The 22,413-nt window shown below is 43.2% G+C and overlaps 1 protein-coding gene across 3 annotated transcripts in view; it reads left to right on the top strand.

Moving 5' to 3' along the window:
* Positions 1-6,731: 6,731 nt before the first annotated feature.
* MTM1 (myotubularin 1) overlaps positions 6,732-22,413 on the top strand; it is a 78,563-nt gene continuing 62,881 nt past the window's right edge. For 2 of the 3 annotated variants that reach the window (XM_077826155.1, XM_077826149.1), the window contains exon 1: positions 6,732-6,873. The gene's annotated coding sequence lies outside the window, so the exon portion shown is untranslated. The remainder of the gene's footprint in view (positions 6,874-22,413) is intronic. The other variant, XM_077826152.1, reaches the window with a different exon arrangement.

Here is a 22,413-nt window from a genome sequence, read left to right as displayed (position 1 = left end):
TTAAAGGAGGCGCTGGGCTCCTTATGCTCATATTTGCGCGCAGGGTGGTGTCCATGCTCCACCTGCAGAAGTCACACTTTGTGGTGAGGTTTGCCCAGATAACTCTGTTTCCGCCCACAGGTCCCCACACCATGGGCAGCCTGTTTCGCCACTCCCTTTGCCTTCTCCTTCAGTTTGGGGTGGGGCCTAATGCTTTGCCTCCCTTTTCTGCTCCACTGGGGGCTCTGGTTCCCCCACCCCACACTAGTCCCGGGATCCATCCTCCCGCTGTGCTGGTGATGAGGTTCCCTAGAACTATCTGCTTTCTGCCTGCAAGCTAGGAGCACTGTTTTCCCCTGCCTTTTGTGCTAGGCTGTGTTTCCACAATGTATTTCCCTAGGGAGGTCTCATTTTCTTTCTGGTTTGTATCTTTAGGTCGTGGTTTCTCTGGTTTTCCTAGATTAGTTCTTTTGCCCTGTTTGCTGCTGGTCTTACTTCCTGCTGTGGGGGACTCTTGACCCTCATTCTCCCCTTATAGGGGAAGGGGGTAAACTGTCTTAAAAATGACTGGATGGGGCAGCCCATCTACCGCCCCTTAAACCGCTCTTAGAACTCTAGGGGTATTCCTGCCACTGGGCAGAGCCTCTTCTCACTGTGAATGCATTCTAATTTCAGCTTGTCACCTGGCAGCACCCAATGGGGCTTCACCAAACCCCTCTGGACCAGGGTGCGGCCTGAAGCCATGTCCACCAGTCCCCTCTGGTACCTCCTCCCCACTTTTACCCGGATGGTAGGCGTTTTCTTTTTCTGCCCACTTCCTATAGTTCTAGTCCACCCATAAAACCTGGTATACCCACACTCCATAACTGGGCACTAGAAGCAAACCACTCCCCGGTTCTCTGAAGGAGTCCCCCTCGTTCCCTCCTTTTTCTTTTCAGGTATCCTGGGTGTGGCCAAATAACCCTCCTCCTTCCCCATGCCCAGTCCCTGAAAGGTCTGGAATTCTTTCTTAGAAAAGTCTGCGTCCACAAACTCCTCTGCCAGTTTTACTGCTTTCTCCAGAGTCACTGGCTAGTGTCTTTGGACCCACATGTCTGTGCTTTCAGGGAGGCTCTGGAGGAATTGCTCCAGTATTATTATGCCTATTACCACCCCAGTTCTTCAGGTAGCTGGTTATAGCCATGGGTTGCCCAGTCTGTCAATTTTTGTGCAAATGCCTGCATTGCATGCCTCCAGTCCATCTAGCAGCCTGAAATTTTTGTCTGTATTTTTCATCCAACAGGCCAACCCTGTCTAGGACAGCAGTCTTTACTCTATCATAGTCCTGTGCCTGTTCCTCGGTCAGGGCCATATAGGCCCCCTGACAAGTAGGGTGCCACTCAGAGGGCCCATGATCCCTAACCTCATCTGGCTCCCATTGCTGCTCTGTCAAAACTTAATAAAAACGCATCAGGGTCCTACTGCTGTTCCCAGTCACAGGACTCCCCAGACCCCGTATCAGTAGCGGGTCATTACACAGATAAAATACATTATACACTGAGATTAGGCACCTCACACCACCAGTACCCTAGCGCAAGTGCTGTAAAGGGTGGACCACCCCATCGGCATAACCCATGCTTTCTTTCCTGGCGGTACTCCATTCCTGCACCTCAACCATAGATTATGTCTGTGTCACAAGATCAACCTTAACTTTCAGATGGAACATGCTTAGATAAATCCATAACCATAAATCCATATGGGGATTTAGACCAGTTACTAGCAGTGACTTGAACCAGCAGTGTGTGTATTACACTTTCACTATATTTTCCTCAAGCTGAATGATTACATCATGTAAACGATGGCTGATGAATCAAGCCAAATGTTTCTAGAACAGTGGCTCAAAAGAAGGAAATTGAAAGTGCACCACTGAATTTCCTAACAAGCTTTTTGTTGAAAGGGAGATGTCAGAAGGAAAAGAGAACATCATATCAACACAGATGAGATTATCTGGGGGAGGAAAAAGGAAGAATATGGTTGTTTCGTCTCCCTCTGGCTCAATGCTTAGTGTTGCTATTTGTTAATATAAAACATGCAATACCATGCTTGTTATAGGAATATCTTGTCTATACTTCAAAAACAATTTCTGTATCATAACAGGCATTAGTTCAGTTCCCTTTAGTGTTTAAAAAAACTGTTTGGACAAAATTAACTTCTTGTTTTGGAATCCCACCTTTAAATTATTGACAGTAAAGGAGGCCCTAAAAATAATGGGTAAAAATAATTTTAAAAACAATCTGTCTCATGATCATGACACCTTCTAAAAGTGCATCACATCTGGAAGGAATCCATGTCTATCCTCAAAATGCAGTTGTTAGATTATCGGCCAGATCTTCAGATGGCTCCATTGACAACAGCCAAATTAAAAAAATTACATTGAGACTTCCAAGGAAAGCCCATGAAAGAATGCAAACTTTAGTTGCAAGTGTGAAGTCTGTGATTTGGGAGGTGGCCCTCTGAGCTAATTCTGAGCCAACAGCCAAGCACACTATTAGTGTGGGGACTGGACTGTTGGAGGTGCCATATCTTGGATTAGATATACAACCAGGCTTGTGACCACTGATACTCTTGAAAGATCTCATGTCACTTTTCACAAGAATAAGGTTGGTAACCCCATTGTCCTGGTCCCAGTTTGGATAATTACATTTTGCTTACCATTACTATAATACAGGGTATTCTATATCATCTAATGTCATGAATCCCTTTCTCTGTTAGAAAGCTAGTTCTACAAGGTCTCCAAGTTATAACTGTACACTGTTGAGTTTTATATTAGTTATTTACACTGTGTCTTAATATAGCAAAACATCTTGGTGGTCTATGAGTCTTTCCATTTTTATCTCATATTAATCATTCCCATGTCCTCCTCCTCCCAAACTGTTTTAATTATTAATTATTTTTGTTTTTTATTGGTACTGAGGTAGTATCCAAAAGTCCCAATGAAGCTCAGAACCCCCCTAAACTAGGTGCTCCATAAACACCAAAGACATAACCTTTGCTCCAAAGGACTTACAATCTAAAAAGATGTGACAGACAGACAATAATAAACAAAAACAAGGGGTAGTCATAGGTACCTGTCTTGTTGGCTCTTTTTTCACTATTGCCAACCTCAAACATTCAAAAATCATGAGGTAGGCCTAAAAAATAATGAGATTTAAAAATGGTTCCTGAGCCTTTGGTTCACTCAGGTCATGTTTTCGAGCTTTTCTCCGTAACATGGGGGTTAGAAAGCTACTTTCATTTTAAATGAAAGCCAAGATTCTGACCACACCATTTGACTCCAGGAGCTGGGGCCTTAAAAAAAATACCAAATATCACGAGACTTGTGATAAAATTGTGAGAGTGAGCAACACTGCTTTTTATTAACTCCTCGCCTAATTATTACTTTTACTTTATGATTAAATTTTCTCTGCTTACTAACCCATACCTTTCCCTGTGTCTTCTCTTATATTTCATTGTGTTGTTTTATTTATGGATAGGGAGTATGTTTTTCTTAGGGTCCCTATCCTGCAAAGTGCAGACCCTTACAACTGTGGAAACCCATTGACTTACGTGGGAGGGTATATGCCTTTATTGGATTGAGATGTAGCATTTGTAATGTGATGTGCAAATTAATAGCCTGCTATACCTGGTTTTTATTAAAATAATATTTAAGAAGTCATATTTTGAGGTAGTATCAACACATCATATATGCGCTGTTGAAATTTGCTTTCGGCTGAAATCTGACCGTCTCATCCCAGTAACAAGTTCTTTAAAACCAAATTTAATAAAAAAGCTGGTTGTCTTTTTCCAATTATTTCTGAGCCGCATTATTAGATTTGTATAGCTTGCAAATCTCAAGACAGATTTGTATTACATTGCTAGCTGGTTAGGCCACGGATATGACTTTATTCTGACAACTTTCCTATTTAAAATGTTTCGGAAGGCAGAATTAACCATCCCACTGAGTTCTTTAATAATAAGGGATTCTAATGCCATTTAAATGCAAAGCTACCAGTACATAATACAGGCAAGTGAAAGGAGACCAGTAAAGGATCTTTCAGAAATGGGTTTTCTGCAATCTGCGTATATTTTTTTTCTATTTTGATATATAAAGGCAGCCTGAAATAAGTCTTGTTTTGAATCTACTCTAAACAAGCACTAGTACAGACTGGACAGACAAGTACAACTTTTAGCACCACGTGAACAGGTTGGGGCCATGTTGTTAAATACACCTGAGACCAGTCTATGCTGCCTCTCCTACTGTTGCCAGCCCTGGTGCAGCTGCATCAGCACTAAACCCATCATGGGAGAATTTCTGAACACAGTCTATAAACTGAATCCTGCAAAACCTAGGTATGCCAGTAATGTTCGTCATGTGCGCAGTCCTGTGACTATGTGAGTAAAGTTACTCTCATGCCTGCTTTGTAGAATTAGGCCTTAATTAAGACAAAGACAACAGGAAGTGTAGAAGAAAATTTGAGAGGAATAAAGATGAGGTAAAGATCATATTTCCTCTTGCGTGAGCAGTGCATATGTCTTGAACATCACATAATTTTTTTACTTGCTTATTTGAGAGAGATTTCCTCATTTTGGATTAATTTCTGCTGATGAAGAAATCACTGTAGGTGTGTCAGGTGACATATTTAGACTCTCAACGCTACGTTTTTAAATCTCCCTCATTAACATAAGAACTCCCATACTGGGTCAGACCAGAGGTCCATCTAGCCCAGTATCCTGTCTTCCAACAATGGCTAATGCCAGGTGCTTCAGAGGAAATGAACAAAACAGCTAACCATCAAGTGATCCATCCCCTATCCCCAGCTTCTGGCAAATTGTAGCATTTAAATTGTCACAGTCCTGGTACTATCAAAGTACAACAATGTTTTTAAATATTTGTTGGATGGTCTCTGAAATGGCTTTGTCAAACAGTACGAAACGGAACAATTCAATAAAGAAGCAGCAAAGCACATGTGCGTGTATACTGTTTTATCTTATTTAGCCTCGCCAGGTTTGAGAGTAGCACATTTTGCCACAATCAATACCTTATCTAGTCCTGCTGATTTGACTTCAGTCAGCAGCCCTTGCTTTAAAAAAGAGAGAGCAGAGAAGTAGGTTTTAGACAGGCTGAAGGGAGCAGGAGAGGAATTGCACAGCAAACACCAAAGTTTCACAAAGAAGTGGACACAGCAGTGGATGAAGTGTGTCACGATCTTAAGTGTGTAGTTACTTGGGATCTTGTGGCATAAAACAACATCATACATTTCAAAAAGATAAAAAGGAGGAAGCCTTGGAAAGAGGTAGTTAGCCTGTCCTCACCAAGAGAGGGGACATTAAAAGGCTCCTAAGAGCCTCTTCTCTAAACCAAGCTGCCCTGGAAGGGACTTAATTTCTGTCAGCTAAACATAGCCTTCAGTTTCACTTGTCTAAACAACAAACCTTCCTTCTCTACAGCATAGTAATTCACTCCTCACAACAACGCCTCTGGAATCCCAAAATAGCAATTAGTACAACTTGCTGCCACCAGCAAAACTAACCAGCAAGGCAGAGAAGCTTCTATTTCACACTTGCTTCCTCTCCTCCACTATTTCCTTTTCTTTTTCTGATCCCTCCCCCTCTTTCCTTTCCCTGTTTTCTCCTCCTCTTCTGCCTTGTTCTATCTCCTCACAATCTCTCTCCTTCTTTGCCCCCATTTCAAATACCTTTTAAAAATATAGTAGTGGCGTTAACAAGTGGCGCCAAAGTGTAAAAAAGGACAGGAACTTGGGTGCTTGTCAGAGGCAGATACAGTACATTAGGCAGCTATCCAAGACGGAGTTCTGGTATGTGACTAGGTTTTTATCCAGTGTCCATTTGGTCATTATTATCCATCCTTGATTTGATGGTAGATTGCAATACTGCCTCTGCTGTCTCTCCATCTCCTAGGCCAGGGTAATGCAGTTGTCCCACACGGCTTTTTGATTGGCAGTCTGTTATAATTTCTAATAATTTGGGGCAATAACTTTCTTGTAGCTATTCTCGGTTCCGTGCACCTTGCGGAGTCGATTGCGTTGTGAGCTCTGCACCAGTGGAAATGACTCCACACAGTCGTGAGGCAATGGCGATTGAGATACCCTTGGAAGTCTGGACGTCGGCGTGACCATTTCAATCACTCCTCTCTCACGCTGGCCGTCCTCCAACTTTTCACTAGGCTGCGTGTCACCAGCCTTAGTTCATGGGTTCTCAGCTTGGGGCTTTGGACCAGATTTCACAGGGCTTCACCCACCTCTATTTAGGCAAGATAGGCAGCAACAGGCCCCTCACAGAACTTGTCTCTGTTTATTGGGAAGTTACAGAATGGAATAGATTGAGGGCAACAACCCCAGTGGGGGGGGGAGGAGAGAGAGAGAATGTGTGTGTGCGCTGCGCTGCCTAGGCCGTAGCCTCCTGAGGGCTGAGGTGAGGCAGTTTGTTCCATGGGTTGAGAAAGGGGGGGCTGTTGTCCTGCAGGGGTTCATGGGTCTCCCTTCCCATGCTGCCCCCGCCCGGCCACTTTCTCCTCCTGGCTCTCTTTAGAGTCAGTCGTTGTGGTACGGACCTGAGACCGGCGCTGTCAGCACAAGCAAACTACAGCTCCCGGCAGGCCCCGCGGCCCGTCCCTGCCTACGCAAACTACAGCTCCCGGCAGGCCCCGCGGCCCGTCCCTGCCCACGCAAACTACAGCTCCCGGCAGGCCCCGCGGCCTAGCTCGGCCAAGCCCCTTCAGCCAAACCCTTAGACGGGGGGGCTCCGCTCCGGCCCCGTCACGTGACAGGGCGAAGTTGGCCCGTGCCGTGAGGGGTGCGCTCGGCGCGGAAGCGGGACTCGGGCCCACGGCAGGGGGGAAACGGCGACTGGAGCGCGGTGAGTGGCCCCGGCCTCCCACAGGGCAACGGGCGGCTCCTGCTGACCCCGGGGCTGCGGAACAGGAGCCCGGCCTGGCTCCCCCTCCGCGCGAAGTACTCTCCCCCCCGTCCCCACAGCAACCCCCACCCCAGAGTCCCCCGACATACCCCTCCCCCACGCCAACCCGCACCCCTGTAGCTCCACCCTGGCACGCCCCAACGCCCCACCCCACCATGCCCCTCGTCCGCACCCACCGCCCCACCCCACCCCACCCTCCTTCCTCACACTAACCCCCGCCATACACCTCCCCTGCGCTCCTGCCAAGCCGCTCCCCCCCGCCCCCCAGAGTCCCTTCCCCCACCCCACCCTCCCGGACACCTCTCCCACACACCTCTCCCACCTTGCCTCCTAGGTCACTCTCACCTGCCATGCCCCTCCCCCAGGCGCCTTGCCCCATATGTCCCTCCCCCAAGGTAGCCCCCACGCCGCAGAGTCTTTACCCGCTGGGTCACTGCCATCCAGTCACACCCTTCCACTCATGGCACCCTCTCCCTTTTCCTTCCTAGGCGGGCCCCCCCCACATCCTACATAGCACCCCTTCTTCCAGCCATCACCATGCCCGCCACCCCTGTCTTTCCCGTGCCCCTCCCCCCAGGTCAGCCCCAGCCCGCGGAACATCACTTCACTTCCTTAACGCTTGGTGTGACCATTAACTCTCAGGCCATTTCCTCTCCCTTCTCTCAAGTCACATCTCACCTTGTTTCCCAAGACACTTTCTGGGCTCCTACCTTCCTGCCATCTTAAACCCTTTTAAAAGCTGTAAGTTGTGTTGGAGAAGGATATCAGGCCATGAAGAGATTCCCATCCCCCAGTGTTGCTCTCGGTTTGGGTGCTATGTAAATTACCTTTGGCTTCAAACCGAGATGCTGCTTCATGGGAGTCTTTAGGAGTATGTTTTTGTTACTATTATTATTCATTCCCTTGGGATTTTTCTTCTGTTTCTAGCTGCTCTAGTGGCGTGAATGTTGGTAACTTAAAATGAGATGTTAAATGTTTCATTGAAATACATGACACATTAACAGTACCTCCCTCCCTTGAAGAATTAAGTAGATTAATTCTTCCTCCTCCAAAAAAGTTTCCCTTTCCAATGACATTAAAATGTGGGGCAGGTCTTTTAATTTCAGAGCAAATATTTTTATTTTATTCTTAATGAGAATAGTTCTTGCTAGCAATTTGCTAATTTGCTGTTAGTCATTCTTGATTTCAGTCTTTTCTATGTGAAGTAGGAAAAATGGTGGTGATATTTGCAGTCTGTTCATTTGGCTGTGTTAGTGCTAGAATAAAATCAGAAAAGTAAATCAGTTTTAATATCTGCATCGTTGTTTTTCAAATGATCATACTGCGAGACCTTTTAAGATTTTTTTGTTAATTTTAATGGTGCTGGGAGTAGGGCTTCCTTTAAGGAGGAGAGCTCACATTTGTTCTTAGTAGCTCTCAAAAAATACTTCTAGAGCTTTTGGAAGACAAATTTTAGATCTACATTACCGGTAGTTATGTGTTGCTCAATGTTAAATGACTGAATGGATTTTGTCTTTCTTTGTGTCTGGTCTGAAGATTGCTGCCCCTTTACTGGTGTAGTTAATAAACAAGGTTATATTATGTTAAAAAACAGACCGGCAGAAAATGTCTAGATAGGTTCCTACGGTTTGGCTCTACTGTGGCTTTGGTATAATTGACTACTGTCCAGAATCCTTTACTTACCCATAAGGAAATAGTGCTTGTTCCATGGTTATGGTCATACTTGTTTGTCATTAGCCAGGTCTGAAGGACAAAATTTTCCTGGCAGAGAACTGTATCAGTGGACAAAAACAAAGCATACTTATTACACACTGCTACAATATTTGGTTTTAATCCATGGTTTGGTGGTAAAAACAAACTAGGTTTCCAGATGAGGATATCCAAGCTGATAGATGCAGACAGCTGTAATGTGATTAGTGTTGTCAATATATGTCCTGCAAGTGACAAAAGTAGAGAGTTCAGAGAAAAAGAACAGACCTGTATGAAATGTTGTCATCATCTAGTTTGATCAAACTAATTCTACAGTAACTTTTTTTTGTCTAGTAGAGTACATTTCTGGTGTGTGTGATAGCTGTATAATATATTATGACATTCCCTTAAACTCTTTGACAAAATTAATCTTGCACACTGTGTAATAGTCTTTTAAAAATGTTGTGTGTGTCAGAGGGCATATAGCTTACTGTTATGGAATTGGAATTCTATAAATTACAATTTCTTTTTCAGCCCCAGTTGCCCACTTCCTCTGCATAGAGACTGTCTTCTCAACATAAATATATAGCTGTATGTGAAAATAATACATCAAAACAAAACATTACTGCACACGTCTCCCCTGGGGAGAGGATCAGAGAGCAAACACATGACAGATGTTAGTCACATTGCTTAATATGCTACTGGAAACTGCTCAGACACTACAGTGATGAGTACTGTATAAGAACCTATATAGAAGAGAATGGAAAAGAAAATAGATGCTAGAGGCCAGTTTGGAACTGTCATTCCAGATTAGGATTCCCGAGGGGAAAGCCCTTTACCTCCCCAGCTGAAATTTTGCCTCCAGCTAGTTCAGTTAGGTGGAGTTAGTTCAGTTTTTCCTTTTACACCTGCAGATCAAATTAGAAATGTGTTTACCGTTATTTCAGCTTGCTCATCATCCAGGAGGTGAGGAGCAGTTTGAGTTCCTTATTTTTTGCTTCTTATTTTGGCATTTTAAAATTAATACCTGCTAGAACATTGCTGGCAACTGTGGGATGCCTCTCCCCACCTGTTGGATTGCTGCCAGAGGCCCAGTTATAACACAAAAAACAAATAAACACCATTTGTAGCAGAGGTGCTTAGTTTACTGTAGTCATTCAGCCTTGCACTGAAGTGGATCTGTTCATGCTTTTGCAACTAAAATGACTTGACAGATTCTAAGGGGGAGCAGCAGGTGAAGTTAGGGTCTCCCTGAAAGTGATAGGTTTCAGAGTAACAGCCGTGTTAGTCTGTATTCGCAAAAAGAAAAGGAGGACTTGTGGCACCTTAGAGACTAACCAATTTATTTGAGCATGAGCTTTCGTGAGCTACAGCTCACTTCATCAGATGCATACCGTGGAAACTGCAGCAGACATTATATACACACAGAGATCATGAAACAATACCTCCTCCCACCCCACTGTCCTGCTGGTACTAGCTTATCTAAAGTGATCATCAAGTGGGCCATTTCCTGCACAAATCCAGGTTCTCTCACCCCCTCACCCCGCTCCAAAAACGACACACACAAACTCACTGTCCTGCTGGTAATAGCTCATCCAAAGTGACCACTCTCCAAGTTTAAATCCAAGTTTAACCAGAACGTCGGGGGGGGGGGTAGGAAAAAACAAGGGGAAATAGGCTACCTTGCATAATGACTTAGCCACTCCCAGTCTCTATTTAAGCCTAAATTAATAGTATCCAATTTGCAAATGAATTTCTCGCTGGAGTCTGGATTTGAAGTTTTTTTGTTTTAAGATAGCGACCTTCATGTCTGTGATTGCGTGACCAGAGAGATTGAAGTGTTCTCCGACTGGTTTATGAATGTTCTAATTCTTGACATCTGATTTGTGTCCATTTATTCTTTTACGTAGAGACTGTCCAGTTTGACCAATGTAAATGGCAGAGGGGCATTGCTGGCACATGATGGCATATATCACAGTGGTGGATGTGCAGGTGAACGAGCCTCTGATAGTGTGGCTGATGTTATTAGGCCCTGTGATGGTGTCCCCTGAATAGATATGTGGACACAGTTGGCAACGGGCTTTGTTGCAAGGATAAGTTCCTGGGTTAGTGGTTCTGTTGTGTGGTATGTGGTTGTTGGTGAGTATTTGCTTCAGGTTGCGGGGCTGTCTGTAGGCAAGGACTGGCCTGTCTCCCAAAATTTGTGAGAGTGTTGGGTCATCCTTTAGGATAGGTTGTAGATCCTTAATAATGCGTTGGAGGGGTTTTAGTTGGGGGCTGAAGGTGACGGCTAGTGGCGTTCTGTTATTTTCTTTGTTAGGCCTGTCCTGTAGTAGGTGACTTCTGGGAACTCTTCTGGCTCTATCAATCTGTTTCTTCACTTCCGCAGGTGGGTATTGTAGTTGTAAGAAAGCTTGACAGAGATCTTGTAGGTGTTTGTCTCTGTCTGAGGGGTTGGAGCAAATGCGGTTGTATCGCAGAGCTTGGCTGTAGACAATGGATCGTGTGGTGTGGTCAGGGTGAAAGCTGGAGGCATGTAGGTAGGAATAGCGGTCAGTAGGTTTCCGGTATAGGGTGGTGTTTATGTGACCATTGTTTATTAGCACTGTAGTGTCCAGGAAGTGGATCTCTTGTGTGGACTGGACCACGCTGAGGTTGATGGTGGAAATGCTGGAAATGGCCCACCTTGATTATCATGCACGTTGTAGGGAGAGTGGTCACTTTGGATGAGCTATTACCAGCAGGATAGTGAGTTTGTGTGTGTCGTTTTTGGAGGGGGGTGAGGGGGTGAGAGAACCTGGATTTGTGCAGGAAATGGCCCACCTTGATTATCATGCACATTGTGAAGAGAGTTGTCACTTTGGATGGGCTATTACCAGCAGGAGAGTGAGTTTGTGTGTGGGGGGGTGGAGGGTGAGAAAACATGGATTTGTGCTGGAAATGGCCCAACTTGATGATCACTTTAGATAAGCTATTACCAGCAGGACAGTGGGGTGGGAGGAGGTAGTGTTTCATGATCTCTGTGTGTATATAATGTCTGCTGCAGTTTCCACGGTATGCATCCGATGAAGTGAGCTGTAGCTCACGAAAGCTCATGCTCAAATAAATTGGTTAGTCTCTAAGGTGCCACAAGTACTCCTTTTCTTTTTCCTGAAAGTGATGGCGCCACCCAGTGAGATTGATGTTTTAGCCAGGTTATCTAAATGATCAGTTGCCCACTTAAAGGGGAGGCACTCTGGAAAGGTGTAACATTGCTAAGAGGCTGTTTAAAAATATAATTCCCCTGAAGAAATGGTTCTTCCAGATGACCATACATTTGATGGAGAGCAAGATTCACATCCTCCTCACCCCCGCATCTCCCCATCCTTTAGCTAGTTTTTTATAGGAACCGGGGATAAATCCAGGGATAACAGGACTGAAAAATGGACTAAAGGGAACAAAAAGTACAGGTGAAAGAGAATGGCACACTAATATATCCATTGTTTGAGAACATTATCAATGGGGAATTGGGAAAAACTTGGACATAGGATGTCATTTCAACCGTCATAATGAAGTTTTTATAAGGTATAGCAAAATGTAAAGTAGAAATAACTTCCATTTCATAGGTGGAATCATCAGTTAAATCTTTAACAATAGAGCTACTGTGGCCTGAGGAGATATCTTTCAAAAAGAACAAGCAGAAAGACAGACTGAAGACTTTTTTAAAAGAAACTTTGAAGCAGCATCTGTTGCCCCTCAAACATTTTCATCAACTACATCTGTTTTTCGCAACATGAGTGGCGGGGTGGGAGGTACAGACTACTTCAATGGGATGCAAAGGAGAGAAAAGGGTCTGTCTGGCTTGGAAAGCTGCAGATCATTCCTAAGTACATGTGCACACTGCAAATGTGCTGCTCAGTCTGTGTTTCCTTTTTTCTTTGCTTCTGTTTTGCTGCTTTCACTGTACAGGGATTCAGACTGAGATAGCAACCTGTCACACCCGAACCTTGTTTGCTGGGCTTGCGTGGCACCCACATCCACTTTGGTGGGCACCAGTGGATGTTCCCCCATGCCAGCAGTGTGTGCCTTCGAATTGAGTTGGGTAATGAGTGGGAGGAATCAGAGCTACCAGGGAATAAATGAAGGTAGGAGGTATGTAAGGGACAAGTCAGAAAAATGCAAGAGCAACAAAGGAAAGAACATGAGGATGACAAGGGCGGGGGGCCGGGGGGGGGCAGACAGAAAAAGAAGAGTACAAGAGAAAGGCGACAGAAAAAAGAGACGGCACTATCATAATGTGGCACTGGGGACATATACCAATCCCTCCCCAAGGGTGGAGGAGAAGCACCACCAACAAAAAATATTGGGAACCACTGACGTGCATGCTGCTCGCTCTTGATGATATGAAGACAAAAGATATAGCAAGACAGTAAAGAAAAGTCAATCTGCAAAAATCTTACTTCAGCTGCATCTGTCATGGCACACACTTCCGTTGGTTCCTTAATCTGTCTTGTGAGATGTGGCTTCTAATGCTATTGCTAAAAGACATTGTTGACTCCTCCATGGCAACCTCTCCAAGCAATTTTTTCAACATAATTTGAAGGAGGGAAACAGTTGAGTGAACAGTTAGAGAAAGTACTGTTGGAGGCCAATGACAAGAATATGTCGTCTGCACCTTAAGTGGCCTTACAGGAGGGCTAATTAACTCTTCAAATGTAGTCGTTTTGAAATTGGGGTGGAAGTTAGGGAGAGTTTCGACTACAAAGGAAAACTCTGAAACAGAAAGTGAGGAGGAAAGTCTAGGAGCGGGAAAAAATCCTCTCCAAATAAGAGTTGGGTTTCCTAGAAAAAATTTTCATTCAATACCTGCTCTAGAACAGCAGGAGTGTTTTTTAATTTAATTTTAATTTTTTTAAAGCCATAGGTACAGTAACATCTTGTCTCTTGGGTCTGGGAAGCATTGGGAGAATATCTTGTCAAATTTGCCAATGAGTATTTTCACACTTTCCCCATGCTGCCTCTTATGCAAGGGAGGACTCCCTGTAAAAATCTGCAAGGCCACCACATCCTTTTCCTTTAAATCTCTTTAAAACCCAACAGTGCTGTGATGTCTATAATACGCTTGACGTTTGTTAGGCAGCTGGAGTGCTATGACTGCTGCTTATTATATTAATTGTAACTATCTCATTGTTATCTCATGCACTGTATTGTATCCCCCCGTTCTCATTCAATACAATTCTGTTGTGAGCTCTTTACGGCAGGGGTCATTGTCTTGTTATGTGTATGTTTGGTGTGTATGAGGAAACTATTGGGAGTGGTTCCAACTCCTTACTAGTGTACCTCTCATGATCCAGCTTTTCATTCGTAGTCTCACAGAGAATTGGTTATGTCAGAGGCATTACTACATAGTCCTAAAAGGACAGGCCAGCCTGGAAAAGAGCTCAGTATCGGCACAGAGCAGGTAGAAAAGTCTTCTGGAGCTAGGAGTGATACTACTGACGACAGTCTTCCTTATGAGACACACTCAAGAATCTGCATACATTAGTGATGAATTTGACTGACTTCACTTACATAAACCTACAAGCAGTCTAAACAATATTAGGAAATTCTGCAAATAGAGCATATACTATTCAGTCAAGCCAGATACATGTGAAGAGCTTTCCACATGAAGGTGGTTTGACTTATCAGGCAATTTGCGCATACTGATCGCTGCCTGAATTTACATCTGCCTTCAAAACTCCAAGAAACTTGGAGCTCCACAGGTAGATGCACTTGACTAAATTTGTGAATTGTTTCTGGTGCAAACGAAATGTGCAATCTGGCAATGGATATCCTATTCACTTATTGGTTAGGCATTCAGACCACATTCAGCAGGATCATTCAGACAGTAAGGGTAGCGAAACCATTAATGATGTATGTAAACCAAGATGAGCTTAGAATGCTATTGTCTTCTGACCCAGTGGAATTGTTATTATACAGCTTACCCTACTAAGCAGGCTATTATTTTCAGGTCCTATTTGGCATCCAAAGCCAGAAACTTTGAACTTAACAGTAGCAACTGAAATAAATTTGTTGAGTGAGATAGATATATCTGAATGTGCAAGCAAATAAAATGAAAGCTTTTAGTGGAGCTGCTGGTTTTTAAGGAACTGGTGTCTAGCCCGTTGCCTTAAGGCTCTTCTTAACTGTGTATCTTGAGAGTGACTTTCTTATGAAGAAAATGTTTGTATTTAATTACAAACTTAAAATGTGCTCTCTGACAGCTTTTTTTTTTTTTCAGGAGGGGAGTAAAGAGTAAGCAGCATCTGAGGAGGGGCTACTTTGAGGGGAGGGATGAGGGAAGAGAAAGCAGAAGGTTGGAGCCATGTTGTCTTTACAGGAGTGGGAAGGGAGGGGGAGCAAGCAAGTTGCAGAGCAGTTGGTAGAGGGATGGGGCCCATGGGGGGGAGAGAACTAGCAAGCGGAGAAGCAAGTGTACTGCAAAAAGGACTCTTTAGAAAAAGAAAAAGGGAAAAAAAAAAGCCATCAGTTTCCTCTTTAAGCCCAGCTGGGAAGCTGAAGAAGCATCTGAGTAACTTAGAAAGTAAAATTTAGTTTTAGGCACCCAAATTAGGAGCTGCTTTTATGCTTTCAGTGCAGTTTCTTGAGAGAATTCAGGAAGGGGTTGGAGGGGGAAAATATTGTAGGTTTAAACTACGCTATCTCATCTGATTATGTCCCCTTCACATTTTGAAATAGGACATTTGACTCTTACACTGAAAATGTTTGGATGCTATTGATTTTGGATTTGAAGATGTGGAGAAAAAGGGATTTATCTGTATTTTTTTATGAATATCATCTGTACTTCAGTTCACCTGTTTGATGTCCTGTCTGATTTAATGGAATTTAAATCAAAGGAGGCTGTTAGGGGGAAACAAACAGGCAATAATGACAAAGTTAAGGTACTGCCAGAGAGAATACCTAGGATCCTCAAGGAAACAATGGGGTAAATACTAATAGGGAAATGCCTGGCTACAATCAGGCTAGCAGTTTAATTTTCTCAGACCTGTGGATGGGGTCAAAAGGGCATTAAACTATTAGATCCTGGCCTAGAGAGGAACCGATGTGACGGGGCAGCCACTGCTAGGGACATAATGTAGGGTTACCAACTGTCTAATTGCACAAATGCAAACACCTTTGCCCCCCCGCCCATCACACCCCCACTCACTCTCCTGCACCCACACTCACTTTCACCGGGCTGGAGCAGAGGGTTGGGTGTGGGAGTGGATGTAGGCTCTGGGCTAGGGGGTGGGGCCAAGGAGTTCAGAGTGGCAGGGGGCTCCAAACTGAGCCTGGAGCAGGGGGTTGGGGTACAGGGGATATGTGGGGTACAGGCTCTAGGAGGGAGTATGGGTTTAGGAGGGGGCTCAGAACTGGAGCAGGGGGTTGGAGTGTAGGAGGGGGTGAGGCAGGAGAGCAAGCTCTGGATGGAGCTTACCTCGGGCTGCTCCCTGAAGCAACTGGCATGTCTGGCTCCTAGGCAGAGGCACGGCCAGGCGTCTCTGCACACTGCCACTGCCTGCAGACACCACCCCTGCAGCACCCATTGGCCGCAGTGTCGGCACTCAGGGCAGGGTGCGGGGCAGCACGTGGAGACCCCCTGGCCGCCTCTGCGCCTAGGAGCTGGACATGCTGGCCCATTCTGGGAGTTAAGCGGAGCCAGGGTAGGTAGGGAGCCTGCCTTAGTGCTGCTGTGCCGCTGACCGGACTTTTGGCTATTAAAATGTCCCAGATTTCTTTTAATAGTCACCGGGAGATTGAGGCCGATTTCAGTAGATTCCTGGCCAATCTGGGAGGATTGGTAATCCTAGATGTAAGAGGAAGAAGCACAGAAATGGTGGTATCTTGGCTAAGAGCAAGAAAAGTGCAAAACTTGCAAGGAAAGGATCGAGATTAGTTGGGACCAGATGTGTATAGACTCTTGTTTTAATCTTTCTCTCGGCTTGGTATGTACTTTAGCGTAAATAGATGATACATTTGTTTTGAATAAGTTGTTTTATAGTCACTTTACTCAACCATAGGTTGCAGGCTTCCAGAGACTCATTTCTTACAGATGCCAAATACAGTTGGGTCTGTTGTGTTAACACAGTTGGAAATGGGGGGAGCTGCCACTCCAGGAGCTGGTCTGTGAGTGGTAGAATTGAGGGCCTCCACATGGAGAGAGGTGAAGGTTACAAAATTTGTCACTTGAGTGCACTAGAGGATGGCCGCAATGGGAGTCTAAGGCACTCGTAACAATGGCAGTACCATTGGAATGGGGGTGTGGTAACCTGGTGATCCAGTCTAAAGTGCAGGTAGAGGTCTGACACTTAGGGCTTGTCTACACTTACCGGGCTATTGACATGCAGCGATCGATGCATCAGTGGTCGATTTAGCGGGTCTGGAGAAGACCTGCTAAAGCGACCACAGATCGCTCTCCCGTGGACTCCTGTACTCCACCAGATTGAGAAGAGTAAGGGGAAGCGTCGGGAGAGCTTCTCCCATCGACATCGCATAGTGTGGACCCCGTGGTAAGTAGATCTAAGCTGCATTGACTGGAGTTATGCTATTCACGGAGCTCAAATTGCAAAGCTTAGATTGACTTTTCCCTGTAGTGTAGACAAGGCCTTAGAAAGGGTGCCCACAGAGAGACCGGGTAGAGGTCACAGTTCTAACTTCCCATTGAACTGTGACAGAAGAGAATCTTAGATTTATTATGACAGGTTTCAGAGTAGCAGCCGAGTTAGTCTGTATTCGCAAAAAGAGAAAGAGTACTTGTGGCACCTTAGAGCCTAACAAATTTATTTGAGCATAAGCTTTCGTGAGCTACAGGATGAAGTGAGCTGTAGCTCACTAAAGCTTATGCTCAAATAAATTTGTTAGTCTCTAAGGTGCCACAAGTACTCCTTTTCTTTTTCAGATTTATTATGCACTTTTGGCAATTGGCTTAATATTTCCTCTCCTGTTTAAAATACATTGTTGAAGCACTGTGCTTTCAGGTTTGCTCGTTTTGCTTATGATGATAGGAATTCTTCTTTTTCATCTGGAAAAAGAATGCTAACAGGTAAGGGCTGGTGGCCTGCAGCAGTGAGTGTGTATCAGTATACTTACAGTGCCTTAATTGTCTCTATAGTTTTTGATGACTGTTGTATCATTGGCATTTAAATTTGAAAATCTTGAAATTTCTTGAAGCTGAATATCACAACTTTGAGTGTATTGCTTTTAACATCATTATCTTTACTTCTCTCAGTGTTTAATTTGCAGATACAATCTGCCTTGACAGTTCAACCTCTTATGAGAGCCATTATTTTCTTTTGAAATACGCATAAACAGAATGACTCAAACCTTCTATTGGCACTTTTAAAATATTATGATACTTCATCCTATACTATAGTACGAGGATGTTGGAACTCTTCTACATGTTTTCATACTCTGCTTATTTTTCTGCAGCTTCCTTTAAACTTTCTGTGACTTTTGAAATTCATCTACCTTATTGCTCTCTTAATCTGGTATGGTTGACCATATCTCCTCTGTGTTGAGGGAAACTTGTGGATTTCATTGATCATTTTAAGATCATGAATAAAATTATTTCTGCTTATCCTGATTTATTTATTCAGTTTTGTATTCTGCTTTCTAGTCCTGACTTCAGATTTTTTGCTTTTATCTTTTGTTAATAAGCACTCACTCTCTTCTTAGCTTAACTTTAACCGAATTCTTCCATGTGAGAGCGATCTCCCTAGATTTCTGCTCTGTCCTACACGTTTATATCTGTATGTCTTTTGCACAGTTGTGGAGACTAGTATTGTATACAAAAAATCCAACTCTGCCAAGAGACACTGACTTTGTTTTTTGTGCTTTATATTTTATTATTGGAGACAGGACAGCATCCTTTTCTCATTGCATCTGCAAGTTGTTATATAGGTTGTACAGACTATTATTTGTTATAGTAACGTTAACATCTTCTTATGTGCAACTGTTCTTCCACTTATATTTTCCTTTTTATATTCTTTGCTTCAATACTTGTATATATCTGCACTACTCTGTGTTCCTCATTGTTTGCTATGCTTTTTCATTTAAAATCATGTGCAAACATGGAAATATTGTTTTCAGTACCATCATCTTTATTTATATAGGCAAAGCTGCAGATCCATTGCAAATCTTAAATAAATAACTTAATAACATGGGAAATATCTCTTTCTTGAGTATTGTGTTAGTCTGATGTTACATGCCTTCATCTCTGATGGAACACTTTCAGTTTTCTGAAAATATAAGCAGACAATTCATATGTTTTTCATACTAGAAATTTGATGGGTCTTCAGATATTAACTTTTTTTTACACAAAGCATGATTTTGGGCAGCATGGAGTGCAAATATTTGGTATCCTCATGCATTGTCACTGATGGATTCATGTTGTAGACATTGTGATAAGTTTCAGAGTAGCAGCCGTGTTAGTCTGTATTCGCAAAAAAAAAAAGGAGTATTTGTGGCACCTTAGAGACTAACCAATTTATCTGAGCATAAGCTTTCGTGAGCTACAGCTCACTTCATCGGATGTATGCAGTGGAAAATACAGTGAGGAGATTTATATACACACAGAACATGAAAAAATGGGTGTTATCATACACACTGTAAGGAGAGTGATGTATATAAATCTCCTCACTGTATTTTCCACTGAATGCATCCAATGAAGTGAGCTGTAGCTCACAAAAGCTTATGCTCAGATAAATTGGTTAGTCTCTAAGGTGCCACAAGTGCTCCTTTTCACATTGTGATAAGATAAACTATCAGACTGTTTCTCTTTTTTCACCTTATCACTAAAAGTAATCCTGGTTCCCCATCTTGTTTAGTCATCCCTAGTATTTATTTCTATGCATATAATTGACTTCACTATAGTTGCCTGTGTCACTTGGGATGAGCCATAATGTCATCCTTTCCTCATGTTACCACTGTACCAGAAGCTTCTGGAAATACGTCTTTGATATCTGATAGTTTAGTGTAATTTCTATGGCTTTCAAGTGATTAAAAAAATTAATTGCTGTTAATTGTGTGATCAAAAATATTAATCGTGATTAATTGCATGATTAATCACAGTGTTAATAATAGAATACCATTTATTTAAATATTTTTGGGTGTTTTCTACATTTTCAAATATATTAATTTAAATTTCAAGGCAGAATACAAAGTGTACAGTGCTCACTTTGTATTTATTTTTATTACAAATATTTGCACTGTAAAAAACAAAAGAAATACACCTCTACCCCAATATAACGTGACCCGATATAACATGGGTTCTCATACAACGCAGTAAAGCAAGCCTCTCCCTACCCAGAGTCTGGGAGGCAGGAGCTGTAGGGGGGCACTTCTGGGGGCCCTGCAGGCCCAGAGTGGCCTGGGTGATTAGCAGGGGGCCGGGAGCAGCCCGTTCTGCTTCCCTCACCCCCAGCCCCAGCCGTGTCGCTCGGGGGAGGAGGCATAGGAGAAGGGATTCTCTCTCCCCCTCCCCCCTCCCTGCACTCACCGGCAGTGGTGGAAGCAGAGCAGCCCGGCCCCAGCCTGTTCCACTCCGCCAGCTCCCAGCTGTGGCGCTCCACTTCCCGCCGCCAGTGAGTGCGGGGGGTGTCCTTTCCCCAACCTCCCTGCACTCACCGGCGGCGGGAAGTGGAGCTCTGCGGCTGGGAGCTGGTGGAGTGGAGCGGCCTGGGGCCACGTTGCTCCACTTCCAGCCGCTGCTGGTGAGTGCCTGTCGGGGTGGGGGGGTGAATAGGGGTCATGGCAGTCAGGGGACAGGGAGCAGGGAGGTTAGGTAGGGGGTTGGGTCCTGGGGGGTGATTAGGGACAGGGGGCTCTCTGGAGGGGGTAGTCACGGGATAAGGAGCGGGGGGCCAAAGCAAGTTCGATATAACGTGGTAAGAATTTTTGTCTCCCAAGGACCACGTTATATTGGGGTAGAGGTGTAGTATTTTTCAATTCCCCCATTACAAGTACTGTACTACAATCTCTTTATCATGAAAGATGAACTTACAAATGTAGAATTATGTACAAAAAAACCCCCTGCATTCAAAAATAAAACAATGTAAAACTTTAGAGCCTACAAGTCCACTCAGTCCTACTACTTGTTCAGCCAATTGCTCAGAGAAACAAGTTTGTTTACATTTACAGGAAATAATGCTGCCTGCTTCTTGTTTACCATGTCACCTGAAAGTGAGAACAGGCATTTGCATGCACTGTTGTAGCCAGCGTCACAAGGTATTTACGTGCCAGTGCTGTAGCTATTTTTAGAAATCTCACATTGGTACCTTCTTTGTGTTTTGTCAGATCTGCAGTGAAAGTGTTCTTAAAATGAACATGTGCTGGGTCATCATCCGAGACTGCTATAACATGAAATATATGGCAGAAGGCGTGTAAAACAGAACAGGAGACATGCAGTTCTCCCCCCAAGGAGTTCAGTCACAAATTTAATTAACGCATTATTTTTTCAACAAGCATCATCAGCATTGAAATTTGTCCTCTGGAGTGGTGGCCAAAGCATGAAGGGACATACAAATGTTTAGCATATCTGGCACGTAAATACCTTGTAATGCCAACTACAAAAGTGCCACGTGAATACCTGTTCTCACTTTCAGGTGACGTAATCAAGAAGCAGGCAGCATTATCTTCCATAAATTTAAACAAGTCTGTTTCTCTAAGTGATTGCCTGAACAACAAGTAGGACTGAGTGGACTTGTAGGCACTAAAGTTTTACATTGTTTTGTTTTTAGTGCAATTATGTAATAAAAAAAAATCTACATTGTAAGTTGTACTTTCATGATAAAGAGGTTGCATTACAGTACTTGTATGAGGTGAATTGAAAAATACTATTTTTTGTTTATCATTGTTACAGTGCAAATATTTGTAATAAAAATAAATATAAAGTGAGCGCTGTACACTTTGTATTCTGTGTTGTAATTGAAATCAAATACTTGAAAATGTAGAAAAACTTCCAAAATATTTAATAAAAACAGAATATTAATTGAAATTTAATAGTGTGATTAAAACTGTGATTAATCATGATTAATTTTTTTTGAGTTAATCGCATGAGTTAACTGCGATTAATCGACAGCCCTAGTAATTTCACATCCTTGTAAATATCTCTCCAGGTGAACATAATCACTGCCGAAAAAATCTACAAAAATCGAATACTTTTCCTTTTAGTATTCAAAAAGAAAATGTTTCTCTCCACACCAAATTATTGTTTCATCTTCAACTGTCATGTTGGTGTATTCCTACTTTTAGAGAGATATTAAGTATATATATTACTAAATAAGATTTCATTCATTTATCCTATTTGCATATTCTGAAACTAAATCTAGTAATTCCTTACTAGATTTAGGAATCAGTAGCAATTAAGTAGCAAAGAAGCATCTTGTATGAAGTGCTTCTTGGTAATATAACTGCTGTTAAGGTGGTATGACCGTTTAAAAGCAATTGTTTTTCTGTTCAATGATGGTGGCTTAAGAATAAGTATCTGTAAAGGAGCAAATGCTATGTTATCCATAACTTACACTAATTACCGAACATTTGTAGTAAGTATGCATGCCTCAATGTAATTTGAATAAAGTTAAATTGATATGTTGGGTATAAAGTGACTTTAAATGTGTCCACATAAGGGTTTTCACAACTATAACAATATTGATTTAAATACAGATTTCAGTTAAACAGTGTAATTCTCATATATAGGCCTTAGAAGACTCATCTGTGTCAAATGATCTTTAATTGGTTCCTGGACCCCAAAAGAGCCAAATCACTCTTGTCAGG

Source organism: Eretmochelys imbricata, chromosome 9 (genome assembly GCF_965152235.1).
Source record: "Eretmochelys imbricata isolate rEreImb1 chromosome 9, rEreImb1.hap1, whole genome shotgun sequence".
NCBI classification, from domain to species: Eukaryota; Metazoa; Chordata; order Testudines; family Cheloniidae; genus Eretmochelys; species Eretmochelys imbricata.
This window is presented reverse-complemented; position numbering and strand designations above follow the sequence as displayed.